The sequence below is a fragment of the Diabrotica undecimpunctata genome, chromosome 10, assembly GCF_040954645.1.
Source record: "Diabrotica undecimpunctata isolate CICGRU chromosome 10, icDiaUnde3, whole genome shotgun sequence".
Classification (NCBI taxonomy): Eukaryota; Metazoa; Arthropoda; class Insecta; order Coleoptera; family Chrysomelidae; genus Diabrotica; species Diabrotica undecimpunctata.
Genome location: NC_092812.1, coordinates 28,579,194 through 28,596,387, shown reverse-complemented (window position 1 = coordinate 28,596,387; position 17,194 = coordinate 28,579,194). Strand labels below are relative to the sequence as shown.

Sequence of the window (17,194 nt, the reverse complement as noted above, 5' to 3'; positions counted from 1 at the left end):
GTGAATTGCGGGCATAATGAGAATACTTCAAAATCTATGAACGGCTTGTCGTACGAATGTCTTGGTTCTACTCGTGGTTCTAGTCTTACTCTGTCAAACGCTTTCTATAGGTCAATTAGACACAGAAATGCTAGTCTAGTATACTCTAGTGATTTGTCAATTCACTTTATAACGAATGTTGCATCTGGACACGATCTTCCACTACGAAAACCCTGTTGTTCATCTGCTAAACTTATCCTCTGATTTATTAGCACATGTAAAATTTTAATTTGTAAGTTTTAGCATAGTATTTAACAAGTTTATACCTCTGTAGTTTTTTAATGTTATAAATAATGTTATTAATTGTTCTGTCATTGCTGCTCCACAATATTTCAGTAATTTGTTTGGTATCCCGTCTTTACCTGCTGCTTTTCTGTTCTTCAGGTTTTCAAGTATTTTTCGAACTTCCTGTACATCTATATTAAGTTGTTTATTTGTGGTAATTTCTGGTGATTTTTTAGATGTACATAGAAATTTCTTGAACAATTTGTACTTTACTGAAAAAGTTTGTTACACACCCTTTATTTTCAGCGACTGCATAATATAATACCCGTTTAAATACTTTTCTGTCTAGGTCGTTTTTCGTCATTTCAGCAAAAAGGAAAAGTGGCTGTCTCAGTATACCCCTTCTAGTTATTGCATAACGTCGGCTAATTATTCATTCAAAAGTAATTGCTTGTCAAAAATGTAGGCGATCCTTTATGCCACTCAAAAGGTAAAAAGAGAGAAAAGCTTTCTCGTACGTTGCAGACAAAATCTCCAGAATGAACCGAGTCGAGTCATCTTTAGTAGAGTGGTTGGGAAGAAAACTCGATGATATTTTATGCATTAAAGTTGCGCCAGAACACTTTAAAAATAAAGAATAAATTTGTTCCGTAATGCAACATTATTACAGTCTTATTTCGTCAACATTTTCCGGAGGCACACATTCCGCTTAACAAACGGAAACGGAAGTCCAGGACCGGATTCGAAAAGCTTAGTTTTCATTAATAATAAACAATCGGTGATATTGTTCAACTGATTTACTTATAAGTAAATTTAACAAGAAAAACGTTCTACTGATCAGTAAAAGGTTCCAGTAACTACAAATGCTTACGAATAATAATTTTACTTCTACAGATTACCTTTAACATTGTAACGATTCGAAAGTTCTGTAGGTCTTAGTTTGAGTATTTCAAAATCCTTTGACTTGAATTAACTTTATTTTAATAATTTTGTCCGACCCTGTATAAACCTGAAATTTTCTGCGACTTGTAATTATTTATTCGAACCAACGATTTTTGAAACAACTCAAAGTATGCTTATCGGAGCACTTTAGTTCTCAGACAATGGAATAAACAAAGTTTAAAAGTGTTCGTTTTGTTTAATTCAAGTTTAAATCTTATTTAGTCGTTATAAACACTGATGGTTTTAAAAAATACGTTTTGTTTAATTATCTGATTGGATGGAAGATTTCACACGACACGAATCTGATGTAATTCTTTCGGCAGAAATACGACTTGGAAAAATCATATCGTCACTTCATACTAGACTTTGGTGTAAAGTGTGGCTTCATCTCGGTCTATCAAGTTAGTGTTTTGTTAATTTTTTTTAAGGTTTTCCTTTTTTTGTAACAATTTTTAGTGTAAAAAAACACTTACGATCTTTTATCTCTGTTTGCCTACAGAAGAAAAAAGAATTACATAACATCTATGTCTATTTTTACTAATATTTCTTCTAGTGAAATTCCTCTGCTTCTTCTTTTTCTCCTTCTTCTTTTTATGTAGATATGACTGTCTGTTTTTCAATGTGCCTCCAGTAAGTTATCGTTCCATCGTTTTCGTGGTCTTCCTACTGATCGTCTTTCCATTGGGGACCGTCGCTTGCCATCTTCACTACTCTATTTGTTGTCATTCGGCTAATATGATCGTTCCATTCTACTCTTCTATTTCTTCTTTTATTAAAATTTTATTTAAATTAACATGTTAATGTGTGGTGTAATTCAGGATTTACGAATTTTTTAAATTTCTATAATATTGGAATTTTGACTTATTTATGAATTTTTATATATTTTTACAAATTTTTGGATTTATGAATTCTTGGAATTAGAAAATAGAGAATTGAAAAATAGAGCAAAACAAAGTACTACACTATTTCTTGATTATTTGCTTTCGCGAAAGTGCCAGTATGCCTTCCTCGGAAAGTTCCGAACATTAAACTGAAAGTTTCGAAGCTTGTATATATAATTTAGTTCAAACATGTCCAGTAATTATAAATAAGCTGGGAAGCTTAAGTGAAAATAACGAAAACTATGATATTAGTCCAAGAAATTGGAATACATTTCAGCTAATCCGAAATAAATTGACATAAATCATACCTCACTCATTTTCAAAACATTGGACATTTGCATTTTAATCTTTCAAAAATTTATTTATAATTGTTTTTTTTTTTTTTATTTTAAAAATTATTGATTTTTCTCTCATTAAACTTAAGGCTCCGGACGAACTTAGTAGCAATCGTCATGTGACGATCCATCTTCATATATTTTTGTCTCTGGTTATTTCTATTAATTTGTGCATTGGTCTTCCAATTCGGCTTTTTCATTGACTTGATCTGCTTCCAGTGTACGGAAGTTTATCACTCCATCTTGTGCGCGGTCATTCGGTACTTCTTTTACCGTTTAGTTTCAAGTTTTCACGTGCGAAAAGCAATACTATATTTATCGATGTATAAAATCATCTATTCTCAACTTTAATATTGAAAACAGTTACTGAATGCAACCGTTAGTAATAATTCCTCCTTATGACTCTAGCCCACTCCTTTAAAAATACAGGCATTTTAGTACAATGAAAAAAATCTCTCACTGATCTTGGTGTTCGTACGGAATTGATGTGCTTTTTCGCTCTCTCTTCTTGACTGTTGACTCCTGTAGTCAACAGACGTGTTTTTCGCTTCTCTTAGTGAACGACTACTCAAAAAGAAACATTACACTGAAAAAATACCGCTAATCCGTTATAGACAAAATCCGCTAATCAGCTAAAGAAAATTAAAAAACCTCATACGAGAAACAACCGCCTATGAATACCGCGAATGAAAACCTGCTATGCGATAACCCAAATCTACGTAAATTTCTTGTCCAATCTCGTAAATTTTAGATCTTCAAGGTTACACATTGGCGCCCAACGTGGGGCCCAATGTGTAATAATATAACTACCTCTGAAAGTCTTATCTTAAAAGGTAAATCTGAATAATGAGTTTGGCTGGGACAAACAAACTAAGATATTAACTAATCATGTTTGCACATAAAGAAAAATATAAAATTCAAATTTTAATATTAAATTTAGAAAAACGAACAAATCTTGCCTACAACTATACAAAAAAAAAGATTTTAAAATGATATTTATGGCAAATATTATTGTCTTCAAGTAGTTGGACAGGATTGTAGAATGTAGTTGTTGGTTTAGATGTAGCTGAATCTAGATTCTTACATGTATGTATCTTCAGGTGGCCGTTGAATTCTGAATAGCAGCTGCAGTTATTATTGCATGGGTTTCGGAAAGCTTCTGTGTGGCACTAGGTTCAAAAACTTTCACCCTTGTTACTAGGGTACGTCTGACCAAAAGGTGTTAGTAACATCATAACTTTTTAAGTATTTCTTTACACTATGAAGACTACAAGACAATATTAAATACAAAATAGCAAATTACCAATAGTATACTAATCCTATTAGCAAATAGGAGACACCATCTCTCCCAAACTATTTACCCTTGCTTTAGAAGACATTTTTAAGAAACTAGAATGAAACAACAAGTGTATCAACGTCGACGGATGATACTAAAACCACTTGAGATTCGCAGATGACATAGTTTTAATAGCCGATAATATCCAAGAACTAAATAATATGTTACAACAATTGAATGCAGTTTCAGGAGTGGTAGGCTTAAAAATGAACTACAGTAAAACAAAAATACTGAGCCGAGACCAGACAAATATAACAATACAAAATCATACCATAGAAAATGTTGAACATTATGTATATCTAGGTCATGTCATCAAACTAGGAAAACCAAATTAAGATGCTGAAATTAAAAGAACAAGAACAAAAGAAGAACAAATAGCATATATCTTGAAAAACACCTCCATTCCTGTAAACTTAATGAAAAAGGTGTATAACACATGCATACTACCAGTTTGTACCTACGGCTTGGAGACAGTAGCCCTTACCAAAAAATCTGCTAAAAAATTGTGAGAGACAAGATTAGAAACACCGAGATAAGACGTATAACGAAGATTAGGGATATTGTGGAAGAAATTACAAAAATGAAATGGCGCTGGGCAGGTCACGTAGCCCGATATAATGACAACAGGTGGACATGGAGAATTCTAGAATGGAGACCAAGAACGACAACAAGAAGCATGGGAATACCTCAAAAAAGATGGGTACTTGACATAATAGCAGTAGAAGGCAAACAGTGGATTAGATTAGCGCAAGATAGAGAAATATGGAAGCAATTGGGAGAGATCATTCAGGAGTGGATTAAAAATGGTTGATAAAGAGACAGAGAGATGAATATAAGTGTTATTAAAAAAATTAGCTAAAATACATTAAAGATGATAACTGCATTTGGGAATAATACATTGAAAAATAAATCGTCGTGTGTAGCTTTAGGTTAACTCAAATAGGATATTATAAAAAGTTACCAAAACAAACACTAGTTATTGATTAAATATTAAATATAATCTTATCCTAAAATGAATGAATTTTCAATCGAAGCATGACTTTTTATAGATGAACGACAATTCCCCTTTTTACAGAAGTACAACTGACAGAAGTAGGAAGTTGCCAACTGACAGATATACTTTGTTAACTGAAGTGGGCATAAAAATTTTTTATGTTTTATGGCATAAAACATAATAGGCCATAAATAGAGGAATTAGAATATTAAGTGAAAGCTAAAATTGGAATTTAGATTATGACAGAATATTTAGTAAATAGAAAGTTGATCGAAAAGTTGAGCGTCAACTATTTTTAGAATAAAAATAGTACAAGAAAAGACAAAGACAAAGATGAATAAAATCAAAAAAAATTGTCAAAAAAATGGAAATAAAATATTGATTTAAAGAAACTAACAAACGTGACGTTTATAACGTTACATCGTATTTAATTATTGAGGTAGATATTTTTGTTTTAGTTTCGGTATTATTTAGTTTTGTTATTATAATACATTTTTACAAGAATTCCTCCACTCTTATCTCATTACTTTTAATCGTTTGCCTATTTATTTCTTTATTCAATAAAAAAAATATATCACTGTTAATTTAAGTTAAAGACCATCTGTTATCCATCTTTTAAATATACGTGTTAGCCAACCAAACGATACAAAAGTTGATATCAGACTATGGGTTCAAAATCATCGTTACCTAGAAATTTGATATCTTTTTCCTTTTTTACCAATATTTTATCTTGTTTTTCTTTGTTTTTATTTGGCGCTCATTTTTTTTTGGATATTATTCATATTGTCTTGCTGTGCTAGTTTTTAAAAGTCTTAAGAGGATGTATGGTACTTTATTGGTAACGGTTCCTTCCTTTCGTAAATATAGTATTTTTAAACGTAGTGAAAAACGTCTAATTTTGGAGTCACTTATGAAGTTACATGTCCACAGTCCCCTTTAACGACAAAGTATGTAACTGTGGTTTAAAAATAAAATAATATTAGAAGCAGTGGCGCACCCAGAATTTATCTTAAGGGGGGGGGGGTTTTGAAATTTTTTTATACTACCTCCATTTTAAGTCCCTAAAATTGGGGTTTTAGTTAAATTTAAAGTACTAAAGATAGCAGTGCCAAACATTCAGGTATCTATTATCCTGCCTAAAAACTAAAACCACCCTCTCTTACTTGTGCGCAGTTGACTGTCGCACGTACCGTACTCCGAAAATGGGGTGGCCACTGTAAGGCTGACGAGATTTTTGGAATACTCCCTTCTCGTATCTAGATCTTATCTATTCTTCTGAAGCTATTTTCTTGTGGCATTTTTAAGTAATTACTATTTTAATGGGAATAAGCCACAATTGAAGGTTAAAAATAAGGTTATTGATGTTTAACATTAATCAAACTTGTAAATACAATACATTTTGAAGACGACTATCGCCGTATTTCCATTCTCCTCCGGTAATCCTCCCGGTCTAAGGCATGCTCCTCCTCCAAACCTCTCGATTCCATTGATCTTCTAATTCCTTCATTTCATGAGCGTTGAGGTCTACCTCTTTTTTTTTCTTCCAGGTGGCTTCCATTTGTGAAGTATTTGGGGCCAACGTTTGTCAGGCATTTTCAATAGATGTCCAAACCATTTTGAATCTCTTCTTTCTATTCTGTCAATGACCGTTTCTGTAGCATTCATGTTATTTCTTATAGATTCGGTGCTCTTCCTTTCTTGCCTTGATGTTCTAGCACTTCTTCTCAAATAATCCATTTCAACTGCCAACAATCTTCTCTTCAGGTCTGCATTAATTGTCGATACTTCAGAGCCATAACAAAGAACTGATTCAACCATGGTTTGCCCTATTATTTTTTTGTTCCTTTTAGAAATGTTGTGATCCCACCATAAGAAGTTCAGTCATCCTACACTTTTACGTCCCTGATTAATTCGTGTTTAATTTCGGTTTCTCCCAAGCCATTGTTAGCAATGAGTAGACCTAAATGTTAAAATTTTTCCACTTGTTTGATTTCCACGTCCTCGTCTATCAACACTTCAGACCTTGCATCTGAATTGATAATTAAGTAAATATTCTGTTTTCTTCATGCTGCATCTGAATTGATAATTAAGTAAATATTCTGTTTTCTTCATGCTGACTTGTAACCCCCTTTTTAAATATTCTCTCTATAGACACTTTATCATAAATTCTAGATCATAAGAATCTTGAGCTAGCATGACTTGGTCATCTGCAAAGTTCAGGGAGAACAATACGTCATTTCCTAGGGGATTCCCATTCCCTGGCAGTGGTTTTTCCAATTTTGGAGGGCTGCCTCAATATATAAATTAAACAGTAAGAGTGACATACTGCATTCTTGTTTTAGTCCTTTTGTTACTTTTATTGGCTCTGATAGTCTATATCCGATTTTTAGGTAAGTAGTGTTGTTAAGTTGTTAAGAGTTGTTGTTAAGCTTGCCACAATTTAAGTCTTGGAACTGTATTATACGCCCTTTTCTAGGTCGATGAAGGCTAGATGTACTTCGGTACCAACCGCTATTCTTTTTTCTATTAATTGTTGGAGTATAAACAAGTCATCAGTGCAAGGTCAAAAATCAAAAATTCAAACGTCAATAAACTTATTTTAACCTTCAATTGCGACTTATTCCCATTAAAATAGTAATTAGATCTTATCTCTGTCGTTAGCCCAGTTGGTGTTTCTCTTCTTGTTCTTTCTTTTTCATTGACTACTCGGATGTAATTGTGAACACTATTCCATCCCTCCGTATTTCCTGTCATCTTCACGATCATCTCTCTTACACTCACAGGGTTCATACCTATTTCTTTATACATTCTGTTTCTCTCCACTGTACATATATTACACTCCAGCATTGTGTGAGTAACAATGTCGGAATATTCGCAGTATAGGCATTTATCTGTATCTGTCTTTCTGAACCTATGAAGATACGCCCTAAAACAGACAATCTACCCAGTCCCTTAGGCTCGAGATCAGCATATTTGTCCACTGAGCAACATCTTCCTTGTTGTTCCACTCTTCTTGCCGTCTTTCCATTGATTTTTCCCTTTCTTCTTTTTTTTTATAGCTGTTGTCAAATGCTTTCTTCTCCCAGAAATGTCTCTTTTCTACTAGTAACACATGCAGAGGAACACAACCCGTGATAGTCCACAAGGCCGCCGCAGATACAGTTCTGTAGGCGCATGCTAATCGCAATAGACTCGTTCTGTCTACTTTTTCATAAGCCTAATATTAGGTATCTATATGTAAATATAATGAAAAATATTAATTATTGTCTATTCATACAATAATTATTGTGTTCTACATATTTAAAGTGGTAATTTAATTATTCAATCAGCGTTTTGGATTTTTTGTATTGTGTATGAAAGACAAGTTACATTTTCTTACTATTCTTTATATATTGTTTACTTTATATGCCCTGGGGGGGTTTTTAACCCCCAAAACCCCCCTCTAGGTGCGCCACAGATTAGAAGTGCAGAAACGCAAAATTTTATATAAAATCATCGAGCCAGTCAAACAGCTAAGCCATAGTTTTTAATTCCCTTAAATCCCCTCAAAATGTAACGGTGCTTTCATCGGAGCCTCAAGTATTACAATATTTTGTTATAAGAGAACATGAGAGGCTCGCATTCCGCTTGAAATTTGAGGTATTTCCCGTACGTCGTGTCAAGTATCTATCTATCACGACTCTGTTCACTGCGTTAATCTGTAATATTACTTCGATTGAATGAGTAACTTCTCGTTTATTTATTCGTACCACAATATATTTTGCCTATATTTTATTATTGTTAGTGAGTTCCTTTATCATATTGGCAATTAGAGTATCATAGCGTTTTTCAATTTACCTCCAGTAAGCTGCCGTTCGATCGATTTCGTGATCTTCCTACTAATCGTCTTCACCGACGCTATATTTATAATGAGGCAAGTGCAAGAGAAATCATTAGAATGCAGCAAGCCGGCATATCTATGTTTTGTGGACTTTAACAAGGTCAAATTAAAGGACTTATTGTACGCAAAAGAGATACTCTAGGAATAATTAAAACGATCGAAAATACCTACCAAAACAACACAATAAAAGTAAAAGTAGAAGAAGAACTAACTGACCCTATTAACCCGCGATCGGTACCGCTTATGAATCTCCCGCCGTAGGTACCGTGTTAGATTGTATCTAACATAATAATGTTGTTCCCTTTTTTAAGATATTTGGTACTTGGAAGTATTTTTCATAGCTTATATTGTTATTTTATTTATGTATTTAATATATTTATTGGAAAATTGAACAACTGGTATGATAAAATATAATTTAGTATAACTGTTGCAAATGAGAACTTTATGCAATTTTTTTAACGGTTTTATTAAAAAGCTGTTTACAACCAAGAAAATTAACAACAAAAAATAACAAGTTATTAATTTAGGAATCTTCTCCTCTGTTAATACAGTCAGCGCAAGTCAAAACTGTTTTTGCAATATGCTCTTTCCATACGGATTAACGGATTTCAAACATGTATGACATAGGTGCTGAGTAAATCTGTTTTTTCCCTTCGGGCAAAAGAAACAACGAAGTTTCGTATTCGCATCATTTAGTTCGGCAGCATCAACTGGAATGGCTTTATTTCCTAGAATATTTCTAATTTTTTGCCTTAGTTGAATTGACAGTGATGTAATACTTGGTCGACGAACAATATGGGACTTCGTAAGTTGCTTAGTAAAATATGTCAGATATATTCTTCGTTTGAGCTTTGTGTCTGTATTGCTGCAGTGAACAATTTGTGAATTTATGCCAGCAATATTGAGTAAAGAACAAAAAACAGTTAAAGGCCAACAGTTGCTCACTCTTGTAGTCGAATATTCTACCTTCATCCTGTCCACCATATCACCAGCTCCTTTTGTTAGATTATAGAATGTTATGACTGAAGGTTTCATTGCATCGCCACTTTCTAGATCAATTTCATCATCTTTGTGAAACGTCGACAGCATCAGCACATTTCTATTAGGTTTTGGTACATATGAGGTAAGAACGCATTTATTGGGATCGACTCCCCAAGCAAACATGCTGCTATTTCTTTTTCGAAATTTAGTATCTAAAAAAATTGGAGGAACTTCTCGCTTGTTCTTACGTAAAGTGACAACTAACGTTATACGGTGGTTGTGTACCAAGTCATTAGCCAAAGATACAGATGTAAGTAATTGCCCATAGTTATATTTCGTCCAGTACCACTACAATATCTTAAAAGTCTTCTTACAACACTATGGGCATCGTTCTTTAGTTCATATGGACCAGTTGGTTGTTTACCTGCATAAATTTCAATGTTAGGCATATAAAACATTTGAAAGTCTATAACAGCGTAGATTTTTATGCCATATTTCGCAGGTTTATTTGCAATATACTGGCAAAACTTGCATCTCCCTTTGAAACTCTGAAGCATCTCATCCACTGTTATGTAACTACCCACCAAGTAATGTTGTAAACACTTCCAAACAAAGTTATCCAAAACGTATCGCACAGGCGCCAAATGATCTTCTTGGACTCTTTTTACTCTAGATTTAATATCATCAAACCTAATAGCTTGTACCAAAGAGTGAAAATGCCGTTCTGACATAGTAGCAGCAAAGTATTCTGGGGCCGTTCCGTCCGTGCTCCAAAGTTCTGAAGTATTTAAATGTTGAGCTCTTTTTACACCAGCAAGATATAAAAGCTCGACAAATGCACTCATTTCATCAAAATCTGTAGGATTGTAATGTTTTGCGTTTATGGTGAGTCTAATTTTTTGAAGTTTCTCGTTGGTACAATCTGTAATATATTGAATGATTTCATCCGAGAAAAAAAGTTTCCAACAATCCAATATTGTTTTAGCTTCTTTTGCAGTACCTTTTATACCTGGTATATGTGTAACAATATTCTGAAGGCTGGTTTTTCCAACTTTGTTTTGATTTTGGTGCACTAACCATTTAGTACCATCTTTACCAGTATAGGATTTACCAGATTTACACAATGTATGCTGCACCAATTTAATAGAACCACAAGAAAATTTAACATGTTAATTTTTCCAAAAAAAAATGTATGAAAGTACTTTTCCTTCTTCATGGAAACTGCCACCGCCACGGAGTTATGATAATCAATAATGAAGTATAATGATTTTATTATATTCTAAAATTATTACAGTACACTACTGTGGCAGTATTCACTTCTAAGTATTAACAAACATTATTAAACCTAAATATAAAATCTGCAGGTAATTTGGCACACTACACCAATAATCTTGAAATCCAAAATCCAATTCTCAGGTTCATTTTTAGTTGTTTCAATTTCATATCCTCCAAGCTCTCCACTGTTCTTTTGAGAAGTTACCAAACCATTTATAAAATATCCCCTTAACAATCATAAGAACTTCTCTAGTTGCCTCCATCTGACAGCGCTGCTAATATCGACGTACTTGTCGAAAGAAATTCCAGACAGAAGGTTTTTCAGAAAAGCTTTTATGCTAGTTCGATAATTCAATTTGCATTAGAAACTTGGTAATTTTGTGTGCAACGGTCACAGAAGTGGATTTCGAGAAAAATTTATTTGAATTAGGAAACTCTGGTTTTTTTAAAAAGCCGGATAATGGAAACAAAGAAAATTATAGAAAGTTAGGGATTGTCATTATTTTATACAAAATGAGGTCATGAATTGTCCCCTTTCTGATATATGTGTGTTATATCTAAAATTAAGAATAATGTTTTTATTGTCAAGTTTATTGAATGCCTATAAATACAAGATGTTATAAATATTGAGAAATATAATACGCAATCTATAATACGAGCAACATAATGTTATGTTGCCGTGGAAAAGATGCAGTGTATTGAAAGTTGATTTTTTTTCATTTTTTGATTATACTTTTTGCATAATATTAAGGATTCATGTACATTTCTTTAAAATATTTTCGGATTTGTTAGGACAGTATTAATAGGTTTGGTTCAAAACAATTAGCGTAAGTTATTCAATGTTATATAGGTCCACATATTAATAGATCTATGTAGGTCCCCAATATCACACGGCTTTAGAGCACAGAACACCACATTCATCTAGCACTACATCCTACTTAACTGGTTTCAGGTTTTGATTAGAATCATAAGACATGGCTGAAATTAAATAAAGTCCGTTCTGGATGAAGTAGATCTGCTAGCATCGACCAAAGTGGTGAAGGATCAGGCTCCAAGTTGTAGTTGCGGCTTTAAAAGACAAACCATACAACACATGGCTTCTGAATGCCTTCTCCGATCATATGCTGGTCTCAGAATATGTTTAACTGACTTCTATAAAGAAATAAACTGGATTCGTATTCTCGATATTAACATTTATTAAATAAAATAAAATAAAGCATCGTTCATCACCTTAGCATTGGAAAATATATTCAAACACCGGGATTGAGAGGAAAATAGTCATTTGAGATTTGCTGAAGAATTGCATTACATATCAAGAAGTACTTTGATCAAAGTGGAAAATATTTTGTCATATATAAAAAAGTTGTACATTTTTTAAGATCTCTGGGCTTAAATCAACGACAATTGCTTGCTTAAGTGAGTTAGATACTATTGTTATCTGGTCTATACACCCCAATTTTTTCCATTTTAAAAGATTAAAAAATGTTCTCATCTGTAAATATTACCCTGTCCCAAAAATCTTGATTGTGTAGCTGATGGTTTAAAGCAAATATATGTCTTGATTGCTTCTGTGGTGGTGTAAGAGCTTGTTTTTTGCTGCAGTTCGGTACCTAAGACGCGATGCTTTAATTCTGCGCCAAGTCGTTGTCTTTCTTCCCGGAAACTGTGACATAATTCTTGCAGTTTTCGCATCTTCAAAAGGATTCTCTTCTAATCTCTCCAAAAGCGTACGATCTTCATGAGCGGTAGATATTTTTGGTCATCCAGGACCTTGCTTTCTGTCAAGAGTTTCTTGTTCTCTCCATCTTTTATTAATATTAAAAACTGTTGTATTCATCATCATCATCAGTAGCTCGACAACCCTTTCTGGGTCCTGGCTTGTTCTAGGATTTTCCGCCATTCTGTTCTGTTCCTTGCTTTGTTTTTCCAGTTGGTAATCTTAAGTGTGTTCAGATCTTGCTCCACTTGTTCCATGTATCTAAGTTTGGGTCTTCCCTTTGACCTTCTTCCTACTGGTGTTTGTCTCATAATATGTTTTGGTGTTTCAGTCTCCAACATTCGTTCAACTGTTGTATTGCTTACGTTAAAATGGTTCGCTACGGCAGATAGTGACCAACCATCTTCTAATTTCGTTACAATTCCTGCTTTTAGTTCTTTGCTAGCATGGGGATCCTAAAGATCCTCGCACACAGCCGATGAGCACGGACGGCAAAGCAGACAGAGCTCTTCCTACGGTCCGTGACAGTAGTGTTTGATTTAACGTTATTTCAAAATGGCAAGTGAAAGAGAACGTATCGTGGCTGCAGCTGCAGTTGTAGTATTAATTAGTAATTACTATATTTATTATGTTATTAAATTGTCTCTCTTCTTTTTTAAGTCTTTACTCGAAATAGTACTATTCTTCAATTGATTTTTTATTCGGTTTATTGGTACATCGTATATATCGTTCCAGTTCTTATGCTCTGGCGCCGTAGAATTCCATAAACTTGGTTATTTTGATACAAATTTAAAAAATCAAAAATAACTTCGTTTGTCCATTTCATTTTTTAGCAAACAATTTCGGATCGCGTCGCACGGGCATGTAATGCACCTTTGATGTTACTGACTCTCGATGGACACGACGCATCGACACAGACATGTCTGTGCTACCACGAACGATTTCCCAAGGTGCGTGGGTGCGAGCTGGTCCACGTCCATCGGACCAGGTTTATATCTTAAGAAGATCAGAAGTTATTATTGCATGAAGAGTTGCAATATTAGATTTCCTTCAGGTAATACTGGTATCATTAGCAAAAAGAAAAAAGGTTTTATCGATTTTTAAGTTATTGATATCATTTATAAAGATAAGGAACAGTAGAGGACCAAATACTGAACCTTGTGATACTCCACATACAATGCTTTTGTAACTAGAATCAGCATTATTTGCTCTAACTAGTTATTTCCTATTCCTCAAGTAAGATTGGAACCAATTCAAAAAAATACCTCGAATTCCGTAGAAATTTAGATTTTTTATTAAAATTTGATTTACACAATCAAGTCACAATCAATAGTCACAGAAAACAGTGGCAGTATAAAGATTATTGATTAGTGCTTGATAGACCTCATGTACTACGGAAAACATAGCATCGCTGGTACATTTATAATATAAAAAACCGAACTGACTTTGTGATAAAATGTTGTTTTCAACGAGAAAGGACATAAGTCGGGCTTTTATAAGTATCTCAATTATTTTGGATAGGACCGGTAGTAAGGCAATAGGTCTATAGTTGCAGACATTCGATTTTTCACCATCCTTATGAAGAAGAATATTAATGTCTGTCTTTGGGCACTCTGGAAATATACCTATTTCAATGGAATCGTTAATTAGTGAGACCAAAACTTTCAACACTTTTTTTGGGAGATTTAAGACTAACATTTTTATGGATAGTCCATCAATACTACAGGAACATTTGCTTTTGATACTATTCATTGTTTGGATCAGTGTAGATTTATCAACTGGTCTTACAAAGAATGAATTTGAGACCTTTTTTGAATTTGGGAGATAGGAAATAGGATCTTGTTATGGCAGAATAGTTGGTGTTATATTTTTACTTACATTAACGAAGTATTTATTTAGATTTTCAGGGTTTGGAAGAAAAAATGTTTAAGCTGTGTTAATTTTATTTCGAAGATCGTTTATTCTGGATCAAGTTTCTCTTGCAACATTTTTGGAGCTTCCCAGACGATTCTGATAGTACATTCTTTTAGCTGTTTTGGAGATATATTCAGTAACAAAGACGTTAGACATATTCTTGGCTGATATGGGGATACCTTTGGTAGTCCAGGGTTTGTGATGTTTTGACTTAATTGTAATTAAAGAATATGCCTTATTGAAATTACAGGCAAGCCTATCTATATTTGTCAAGAAGTAGCATCAGAAGATTTATAGTTTTTGGAACTATTAAAAGGGTAATAAATCTCTCAGCTTTATATGATAACAATACAACTAGCGATGAGGAGAGGTATGTTCTCTATCAGTTTTAGAAACAGAATTCGGACTACCGATATTTCTCACAGAACAAAAATTACTGATGCCGCCAGGCGCAAGTGCCAATGGGTTACATGGGGGACATGTTACTCGAGATAACTCTGAAAAATAAAAATAGACACCGAGAATAACAAACTGGCGACCAAGAGTGAACAGAAAAACAGTAGGCAGACTATAGGAGAGGTGGACGGATGATATCGAACATAACGTGGATGAGAATTGAGAACGAGCAATGGACAAGAATTGCTAATAGTAAACATCCACGGAAACAAATGGAAGAGCAATGGACAAAGTGAGCTGAAGAAGAAGAAAGCCATACGCTAAAATAAGAAGTAGTATTAATTTTTTGTAATTCATATTTATCTTGATATTAAATAATATTTTAAAGTCTGCAATAATTTCCTAAACCTATTTTATATATACAAATGATTTAATTATATATAGGTGGGTTTATCTAAATAAACAGCTTAAATTGAGTTGTTTAAAAAGTTATTACGATTCCCATATGTGCTTTTGAATTGTTTCAAACTAAATATGAAAACAGTAAAATGATATTTCAATGTCGTGGTTCGTTTTATTAGTATATATAAATGAAGTTGTTGGTAAGCGCATTATAACTGCATTATATAAAGACATGAAAAAAAATTGCAATTAGAGTTGGATGTGAGATCTATTATTTATAAGGCGTATTGGTAGTGTGGTCAACAATAATTTTCGCGAAATGATTTTTAACATTTTTTTTTAGTTTTATGTAGTGTTTGAATCTTCTTCTTCCTACGCCGTCTCCATTAACGGAGGTTGGCGACCACATTTCTAAAACTTTCTCTCTCTTTTGCAACGTGGAATAATCTAAAGTCATGTTTGAATCTAATTTTCCTATTTGTTTTATTTGTTTCTTTTTTAATATACATTTTTGGGTTATAACATTTGTATTATAAAAACGGATAATTTATATTCAAGGTAGTTATACAAAGTACTAAAATATCACTTTTAATTTTTGTTAAAAAATACTTAGGAGTAAAATAGAACATTTTGTCAATTTAAATAGCGGTGGTTAGATTGACCATATGTCTGTTAGAATGTACCGTTTTTGAGACGTCTGCGATTACGGGTTAAAGTTAGGGTTTTGGTAAATATATTTAACTTTTATTTTCAAATGAAAATACTTGTACTAAAAATAAAATAATTGTGGGAAACATTTTAGTTTGTTTATGTAAGGTTTCCAACCATTTCTAAACCTTTTGTCTAACATAATTACATTACAATTACAAATTACAAAGCACAACAGTTAGAAAGTTTCTGTCATATTGATCTAAACTCTGTATATTGTAATTCAAACGTGTAGTTTCAAGTGACCATCCTACCTAGACGTAAGTTGGATAGTGATGAATTAATTGTAAATGTGCATAAATACTTTACCATGGAGAGACAATGGTGGACCTTTAAAGTTATTATTATGTATAAATCAACGCGTTTGTGTATGCACTCGGGATAAGTGAAAGTAAGCTAAAAACTGTAATGAAGACTGTCAGAGATTCTCAAGAAGATTTTACTGTGACTGAGTATCACGAAGACAAGAAAACAACTCGTAAACATTGGAGCATTGACTTACATGGTGGAAAAAAATTTGAAATTCGCAATATTTTGTATCGAATGCGTGAAAATGATTAAAATGTCAGTTAAGACTTTACTTTTACTTTACTGGCAAAAATAGGAGAAAGGCAAGCAAAGAGGACTAGCCTTCGGAAAGTGTTGAGAGATTTAGGATTTAAATTCAAAAAAGAAAATAATAGGTTAATTTTATGCGAAAGGAGTACTGTGGTTCACAAAAGAATTAAATTTTTGAGAGAATATACTAGACTTAAATTTGAAAATGCTACATTCATATACATAGATGAGACATGGATATTTGCAAATGGTGGAATTAAAAGATTTTGGCAAGACCACAGTATAAAATCAATAAAACACACAGATGGCAAAGGTAAAAGACACATCATTCTTCATGCAGGAGGGTAAGAAGGCTTTAAGGAAAACGCAGATTTGATTTTTTCTTCAAAATCAAAATCTGCTGATTACCATGAAAACATGAATGCAGATATGTTTGAAATAGCTTGAGAAGAAACTGTTACCTAGTTTGAGTGAACCATAAGTTACAGTTTTAGATAATGTACCTTACCATTCGGAGATTTTGGAGAAACAACCAAAATAGTCGTGGAATGTACCGAGCATAATAAATTGGTTAGTTAAAAATAATATCAATTTTCCAGAATACGCCTTTA

General features: G+C 33.2%; 1 protein-coding gene across 1 annotated transcript in view; it reads left to right on the top strand.

Moving 5' to 3' along the window:
• Positions 1–17,194, top strand: part of LOC140451849 (agrin-like) — a 714,345-nt gene that overhangs the window by 499,081 nt on the left and 198,070 nt on the right. The window lies entirely within an intron of this gene.